Consider the following 9394-nt stretch of genomic DNA (forward strand, 5'->3'; position numbering starts at 1 on the left):
CTCCAAAACTCTCCAAATACAGTGATGGGGAAATAATAACGGGGAAAAGACTGTAAAGAGTGTAAAAATAATATTTTTACGCTGTTAGTTCCCCCCTTTTGATAAGGGTGGAATTTCACTTTAAAGTGTAATTGCGGATGTAAATGATAGAAAGAGAGGTGTAAAAATGAGTGTAAAAAATATTTTTACACCGTCAGTGCCTCCCCTTACTAAGGTTGGTATTACAGATTAAAGTGTAATTTACGGGTGTAAATGATAGAAGAAGAGTGTATAAAAGAGTGTAACAACAAGTTTTTACGGTGTAATAAAGAGTTAAAAAATAAGTTTTAACGGTGTAATCCAGGAGTGTAAAAATAAGTTATTCCACTCTTCTTCCACCGTTAAATCTTAAAATTACACCGCTAAAATTACACTTTAACAGGTAATTCCATCCTTATTAAGGGGGCACTAACGGGGTAAAAATATTATTTTTACACTCTTTACACTCTTTTCCCCGTTTTTTTTTGCGACAAAATCCTCGGCCCGGGTTGACGGCAAAAATACACTTTTGCTTCACCATTGGGAAAACATAAGTTATTTTAGAATGCTTGATTTGGGGTGCGAGTACGCAATTAAAAAATTCTCACAATCTAAAATCAAAGCACTTAGCGATACACTTATATTCAATTGAGATTTGAAATATTAGCGTTCAGAGGTAAAAAGACGACGTACAAAGAACACGCAAAGTGAAGAGAACAATTATTTATGGGCAGTGAAATACTACAAAAAGAATTGATGACTTTAAGATCTGGTATGAACAAAGAGAAAATCATCGAAGGTGAAACTGAGTGACAAAAACTATTAAAACTAAAAATCTGCAAGTGCAACTGTTTCTGCAATGATAGTACAAATGAATTCTCAGTGCTCTGTATTTACTATGCAAATGCTAAAATCCAGGAAAATCATTTAAAAAATTGCTCCTTCAAGAAGCTCACGCTGAAAAAATATTTCTTGGTCTTTTCAAAAGCTTTTTTTCTTGACGCGATCAATTAACAAGTTTTGCACTTGTATGAAAATGAAAGAAAATCTTGGTTCATAAACGATCAACGATCATAGTTATCAGTTCAACCCATGCAATCACCCATGCAATCAAAATAGTTTCCTTTTTGGAAAAATTGTTTGAGGTAAAACTTCCTGATCTGGGCAATCACATTTCACCCGCCACTGAGGTACAACTAGTATGATAATTCATTAAATTTAGGTTCCCCGCTGATTGGGTGAGTCAAAATCTTATCACTAAAGATTGTCCCCGCTCATGGATGACACACTATTCAAGACCGACTCGCCTCTTAACTTCTGCAACAAGGATTCAAAGATCTGCTCCTGTTTCATATGTTTCCATAATCTCGCGTCTCTTGCGAGGAGCATGATTGCAGACCCCCGAATTGCTGTCACAGAGACTGATTGAGATAACCTACTGAAGGCTACCGACAACCCCGCCGGCTGCAAATTTCTGTCATCAGCCAGAGTAGCGATTCGTTTGAGGGTCTTACGAACTGTCTCTGAAAATCCTCCAAACGTTTCAAAAACCAGAGGAATGGATTGAATTCCGACTTCACTACATTTCTGGGCGTACTGTTCATACTTCCTGTCCTCAGCAGCTGACAGAGCGAAACCACTCTTCTCCGACGCATTTATAAAGAGGCTTGACTGCAAGGGAGAAGTGACGGTAACGTCTAAAGCTGCTGGTTGACCGGCATTCCATACAGGTAAAAAGATATCGACCGGTCTGGAGTTATTGTCGGGTAGTAAACTTTTCTGTTCAGAGATGGGTGACAAAAGAGCTCCCGAGCAAGCTGATATAATTTTGTCTCGTATACGATCATGACGAGAGATCATATCACCGCGACCATGGCATGACACCGCATGGTCGCCCATTACATCTAGAGTCCCAGATTTACAAAAAGGACATTTTCTCTCGTTCTCGTACAATTTTACACCCAGTCGATATTTGAGAGCAACACGGAACTCATTGGAAGATAGGTGTAGTCCCAGAGCTGGGATGGGGGCTGCGGATAACCAGACACCAGACTGCGGTAGAGAAAGAGATTGTAAGCGAGCTTTTTCTCTTATGGAACTTTGTTTTCCTAACAAGTTTACAAAGGCTGAGTTATCAAGTTCCTCCTGAATTTTTCCTTGAGAGGGATAAGTCGTCGCAATTTCGCTCATTTTTTTAACTGCTTTAACAAATGAGATGTCTTCAGTTGGATTATGGCCTGTTAATTTTTCTACAAGAACAGAGGATTGAAAAACAGGTCCAACAAATGCAGCCTGAACTTGATCTGCTGATCGTCTTATTCCTACACCAGTTTTATTGACCGGAAGACATGCTTGGTCCCAAGAGGTGTCTGACAACAAAACTCCAAGAATACCTTCAAAGGTTGCACGCTGAACCGAATCAAATTCTCGAAGGATTTTATTTGATTCGTCCGAAGGTGAATTGCATCGCAAAGAGTAGACCATTTTGGAAGCACCAAGGCGAAAACGCAAAATAACAAGAGCACATTGAGGATCGTCTACAAATGCTAAATTATCTAGAAGTTCCTCCATATTTTTTAACGCGTTTGAGTAAACAAGAGGAAACCAAAGCATCGGATCCTATTGCAGCTCCTAAAATTTCAATTCCATTTACACAGTTCCTCTTGATCAAACTGTCAATTTTTGTCATGCTTTCTATTGACCATAGCTTGCACTTATCCTTCCTGAGTTCCAAACCAAATTTTTCTCCGGATTCTGAGAGAATTTCTAACCCTTTACAAAGTTCGATCTCGGTTCCAGCAATAATTCCGTCATCGAGATACCAGCAATGTTGCAAGAGATTCGGTATTTTGCTTTCGATTTCGTCAATAAGGGGCCAGATGGCCAAAGAAAACAACAGTGGACCTATTGAATCACCTTGTTGCACTCCTGTCTGGCTGTCAACAGTTGAGCTATTGAAGAACAAATCACTATGTTTCGAGTAACAAAAGGATGCAAATGAAATTATACTAGGCATCAAAACTTTTGTTGAGCCGAGCAGATGACTGCGCTTCACAGAATTAAATGCGTTTCTGAAATCAATTTGAAGTATTCCCCCACTTTTTACTCTCTTCATTCTTTCGAAGGTTATTTTTGTGGCATGAACTATACTCTCGGCACCTTCCTTGACAGCAACTCCCTACTGCTTTGTACCAAACAATTCAACCGCCTCAGTGGCTGCTTCTTTTGCAATGCACTTGGCAACAAGGCGCCGAATAACTTCCGCACAGCAACAGGTCTAATGCCGGTTTTCTTTGTTTTCAATGCTGTTAATGTAGCACTACAAAAAGCTGAAGCCGCAAAACTTGGGAGCTGGCCCCTGCTGGCCAAATTCACTAATTTGGTTAGGGAATTAATTGCCCGCTTGGATTGATCAGAAATTGAACAATTGACTGCGTGGAGAAGATGCTCTGGGTACATTTTGGATGACCCAGCTGCTGTGAATTTCGAAAAAGACTGGAGCTGCAAAAGGACCTTTCCCTCATCGAATTGATAAGCTTCGCAGCTATAGTCTTCCAACGGCTCAAGAATTTCGTTTTCCTCTGGATTCAGTTTTTTGAGTTCAAGGAGTGTTTGCCGCACGACCAAACTGTCCTTGAAGACAAAGTGTTTTCGCTCGGGAGACAAGCGCTTCCATTGTGCTGTTACTTTATTTTTTTGCCTGCTTCATTGAAGCCGCTTCGTACCAAAGGGCAGCATACTCACCCAATCTCCATCGCTCAAATCGATTCATCATGGAGTTTTCCTGCTGCTGCATGTTTTTTACCCCCTCTGTTGGAAGCACGCAAAACACATTTGCTAACTGCGAAAAACCTATTCCAGTTATCAACACAGTCAGGATCTGAGATACAGTCCTCTATGATTGACGTAATAATCCCGGACCATAGCATTCGAAACTTCACGGAGATATAGCGGATCGTTGGAATATTTTTACTGCAAATAGTTTTCAAATCTGGTAATTGGCTTGGATTGTCACTGGGGCCTGATGGGCCACTGTCCAGTGTTGCAGATTGAACCAACTCGTCTATGCGGGCAGAGAGATCTTTCGGTATCTTTTTCACTGTTGACAAAAGTTGAGTGAATTGTGAATACGCCCAAATTGATTTCGAGCACATCCATTCATCGTAGTTTGGACCCCATTGCAAGTATCTCACCTTGGAATTGACCGAGTCGTGCTCCAAGATGGAAACTTTATATAGGTTATCTTTTCTGTCGGGATAAATTAGGATAGTTCCAACTGGAATCAGGAAACGAGATATGTTATCGTTTATTGTCAGTTCACTTATCTGCTGTGTTAAACCAGTTGAGGTGTTTGACATAACGTTTTCTACTGAACAGCCAGTGGTTTGTTCCTGTGAGTAACGTTTGGCGGGAGACAAAGAAACTGGCACTTTTTCAATGATATTCAAAGAACATTGAGTAGGGGGGGGGGGGGTGAATTGTTATCGTGGTTTGCTTCAGACTGGACCAGATCTTTAGCTCTTAGGTTGTATTTCATGGTCAAAACGCGATAATGATTCAACAAGCAAACCGCTCCATGAATCGTATGTTTCGATGACCTGAAAGGCGACAGGGAGGAGGTGGGGGCTGAGGGTGGGCTGTAAAGTTTGGATCCAACCGGTTTTGACGACTTTCCTCGGCCTCAACTCGATAGTCTGGATAGTCTCCCTTCACACATCCACCCCACAATGTAATTTCGAAGACAAAAAAGGAAGGGGTTTTAAGATGGGTCCTAGAGTTGCAGAATGTTGTTTACAAAATTTGTTATCAAAGATGGTTTTAAAGATTGTTTTTAAAGATTCAGAAAGTTGTCGATAAATCCAGAGCACGTGCAAAAGAGCTGTTATACCACCTTTTCGAGTTGTTCGAATCCATAGAAATTACATAATGTAAGGCGTCAGTTTGAAGGAAAATTGTATCTGGTTTATTTGCTTTTATTTGCTGCATGATGAGGTTCAAGCTCACTGTTGCATGGTCTTCAACAGTAGACTCTCCCAGGTCGCCCAGGTTGAGGTCGCGCTCGAAATCGCCTCTGATCAGACCGTCCCAGACAAGTGGGACCTCTGATCAGACCGTCCCAGACCGAAGTGACCTCTGATCAGACGAGAATGCGCTCGAAGACCATTGTGCGCTTGAAGTGCGCTCGAAGCCGTCTCTGCTCAGGCGAGTTCCAGACCGAAGTGACCCCTGATCAGACAACTTCCAGATCATTGTCCACACGAGTTCCAGACCATTGTCCAGACTAAAGTGCGTCCGAAATAGTCTGGTCAGAGAATGATTTTAAACATGAACAAATCTCTCAATATCGTTATAATATATTCAATTCATCTATCCTTTTATCAATCTGATATTCAACTAACAAAAAACCAATCCTGAAAGTATTGTTAATGAAAGTAAATCGAAAAAAAATGATCAAAAAAATTACTGAGTATGCCATTTTTTTATGCTTTTAACTGAAAAAATGAATTTAGACAGCTCTGCATAAAAACGTCTTGATCTACTTAGATTCAAAATCTTTTCTTGAGGGGACCGGCAGTTGTTATCAGCTGGATCCCTTGGTTCTGATCAAACCCATCAGATTTTAAGATGAAGTTCCAATCAGAATGCTGTTTTATTGTTGTCGCTTACCCGAGACAACAAAACTCAGTTAGAAAACAAAAAAAAACTTGAAAAAAATGTCGCTCGAATTGGTCTCTGGTCAGACTAGTGTGCGCTCGAATCGGCCTCTGATCAGACTTGTGTGCGCTTGAAACTGCCTCTGATCAGACCGTCCCAGACCATAGTGACCTCTGATCAGATCGTCCCAGAACAAAGTGGCCTCTGATCAGGCAAGTTCCAGACCATTGTCCAGACAAAAGTGCGCTCGTAGCCTTTTCCAGACCATGTAATTCGAGCGCACCGGGAACATGTGTGCGCTCGAAACTCGTCTGATCAGGGGTCACTTCGGTCTGGCCACCTCGACCTGGGCGAGGTTTGGTCAAAAAATAATGTCAGATTAGCTGTGAATGGCGCTGAAAAGAAAATGTTTTTCACCGCAAACCGCCCGCATCTTTTAGCGTTGAATGCGGTGAATTGTTTTAAGATTTGCGGTTTTTAGCGGTGAAAAAATTTTTTCCCAGCATTCAACGGATTACTAACAAAAAAAGCGCCGTACACGGGTTCGAACCCCTCACCTCCGTCATGACAACAACTTCTTATTCAACTGCTCCATCTGTCACTTACTGCATTGATATTTCCTATGAGTTTAAGCGTTGAAATTAGCGGTGAAAATTTGCACCGCATTCTGATGGTAGTGGTGGAAAACTTTTCTTTCACCGCTTAAGCGGTGAAAAAAATTCACCGTTTACAAGTTTTTTTCACCGCATTCATCGCATTGAGCGGAAATCTTACACTTTCTACTCAAATTCACCGCAAGTCTTACATCTTTTAGCAATTTTTAGCGGTGACACCTCGATCCGGGCTGGTAAACTTCGAAGGAAGGTGTTTATTGGTTTTTGCGTCGCGACTATTCTCTGCACTTTGAAATTTTTTGACGAAACTGCATATAAGCTGTCGCCACTGACACGAAAAATTTCAATATCAGCTCCTCCGTTTATGTACCTCTTTTATGTGCTTTTGTTCATTCACCCAAATTTGTTAAAATCATTCCTCACTATTGCCGATTTGACACGATAACTTGCAACGGCTGCTCTGCCACAAAATAGCCAGGACAGCTTTACATTGCCCAGTTCTTTTTGGGGGCTACAAATCTGTGCGGATATTGTCTTTTTGCGGTTCGTTTTTGTAAGTATACATCCGCTTTATTCTTACCGTTGCATTACAAATCCGGTTCGACTAATTGCTAATCTTAGTTTTTTCAATATCGATGTGCACTGGGTTTACTACAGATCACACAGTATGAGATTTTTTTTATGTATACAGTTCACTCCAATAAATGGACAAATAAAAGACAAAGATATATGTCTTGGACCTTTTTTGCAAAAATTGTTCAATCTTTAACTTTAAGTTTCGTTTAGTACTCAAACTTCTAAATAAAGGAAGTTGTTGAAGCAAATAGTTGAATTTGACCTCAGGCAAGCTGTAGATACAGGCAGAAGCAACAAAAAATTATTGAATTTCTGATAGTTCTTCAAGCTCTATTTATACGCTTTTCCTCCCGCTGTGCATGTGCATTCTGAACCATTGATTGTTGAAGGTGAAGACAGCAAGATGTCAGTTTTTCCACGTCGGGAATTTTTGTTAGCCGTGACGAATATGCAACAAATACATCAAATCCACGTCAGATGTTCAGTGTATTATTGACATGATTGAATTGACAAAATATGAATAACAAAGAGCTGGATTTGTTTGATTTCTAAAAATGGAAATTCTCGATAAGCTCGGACGTGTTATTGCCGGCTCTGTTTTCCAACGCAACAACATCTTTCTCGTCTCATAATACAGGAGCGAGTTTTACTACAGGTTTTTCGTACACTTTCGTGGTTTCCGGTTACTATGCAACCCAACTTCTGTCGATTATTTAAAGTTGGCAATTAATCTTTATTAAATCTATAAATGATTTTGTCAGCTTGGTTTTAGTGAAAGCGCTTAAGATGACCCACAAAATCCTCCCCGCATCGTAGGTATGATAGGCAAATTTCCTTATCGTCAAAACTGATTGAAGTCAATTGTGCTGCGTCCTCGTGACTGATCAGTTCCCAAACATTGCAAACACTGCTTTTCTGCAACTCCTGTCCAACCCAAACTGCCTTAATTTGAAGTGCTGCAGGTGGTTTGAATTTCCACGTGATTCTCCTTTGAATTAGATGCTCTTCGATCCCTTCTTTGTTTCAAGCGGCAGCGTACTCCGCAAACTTTCATTCAGCCCCAAAAAGTTAATCCCGGTTTCGCTGATCATTGTATCTGGTTTCCATTTTCTTGCAAATATAGCAAAATTGCTTTGAGACATTTATCGGTGTCTAACATGGCTACTACTTCTAAGTGCAGTACTCTCATAGCTAGACAAGTGAAAAGACAACACCATCGCATTTCTTTTCTTTGCCCAATCCTCACAGTGAAAGAGCCAATGTAGTCAATTCCAACATTTGTTAAAGCTGTTGAAGCATGTAACCGCTTTTTGGGTAGACAGAACATTGCTCGTGTTATAGTTTGTGCTATGCTTATTCTGCAGGTAACAATTTTTTTCTTGATTTATCGTAAGGCGTTTCGTACGCCTAGGATCCACACCTTCTGCTGAACGGAATAATATTTCTTACATGTTCAGTGTTTTCGTTCTGGTTGTTCTTTTGCTCATGTCTTAACGAAAATACAACCCAGTGATGTTTCCAGTGTAGCAGTACTGGATACTTTGCCTTGAAATCCGGTTCACTTTTTCTTAATCTAGTCCACTTTTGGCATTAACAAATTCGTCTCCATCAGTGACAGGTGAGAAACGTAAGATTTGACTTCATCTGATTGCCAAACTGTTCTCGCTGTAGATGATTGAAGAAGTTTGACTTTGCTTTTTCTCTCTCTTTAAAGCTCACTAACACCTTTGCTGGTTTGTGTCTGCACAATGCACTTTTTGCAAATGCCACTCTGTTCATTAACCTATTAAAGTTACTGAATTGGTTCAACAGACTAACAGTTATCTTCTAATTATCTTGCCCAGGAAGACTGATATGGGTATTTTTTCTTCTTCTGAGTCAAAGGTTAGGCTCATTTGCTCTGGCCATTCGTTTTGTGGTCGCTTCAACCAGGCCGGTCCAGTGAGCACACCATTTCACTTGAGTTCTTTAATGATAATTGCTCTGGTGCCAACGTCCGCTTCGTTGTTGACACCACTCACAAGTTTCCAGTACGGAAAAAATCAGTTGTATCCAGTATCTCAGCTGCTGGATTGGCCACAAACACTTGATGTTAACAATGAGAGTTGTGTATCCAATGCAAAACATTTGTTGATTATGACCACAAAATGCCTTTGTTGTCTTCGTTCCTTATTCCTTGACTACCTGTTCTACCTTTTCAACCTCACTGAAATCACTGCAGCTTGTAGTTCCAATCGTAGTAATAAAAGAGGTCTCATCAGAGCCACTCTGAGTTAGTTTTTTTAAAAACAAAAGCTAAGGCAGCCGAATTTTTTTTAGTCGTAAACGTAGATAGGTCACTGCATACATCGAGCCTTCAAAAACGTCAGCAAACACTTGGAGTTCAGTTATGCCATCACGCGGTTGAAGTATCTTCTATTGATGCTTGTTTCAGCTACAATTGGAATTCGGGCCTCCCAATTCAAGAACTCCAGGCCCTATTCCAGGCTTGATCTCCAGGCCCTACTTCGTTGTCCCTATATTAGTCCAGA

This window comes from Convolutriloba macropyga, chromosome 15, assembly GCF_964194025.1.
Source record: "Convolutriloba macropyga chromosome 15, txConMacr16.3, whole genome shotgun sequence".
NCBI lineage: Eukaryota > Metazoa > Xenacoelomorpha > Acoela > Convolutidae > Convolutriloba > Convolutriloba macropyga.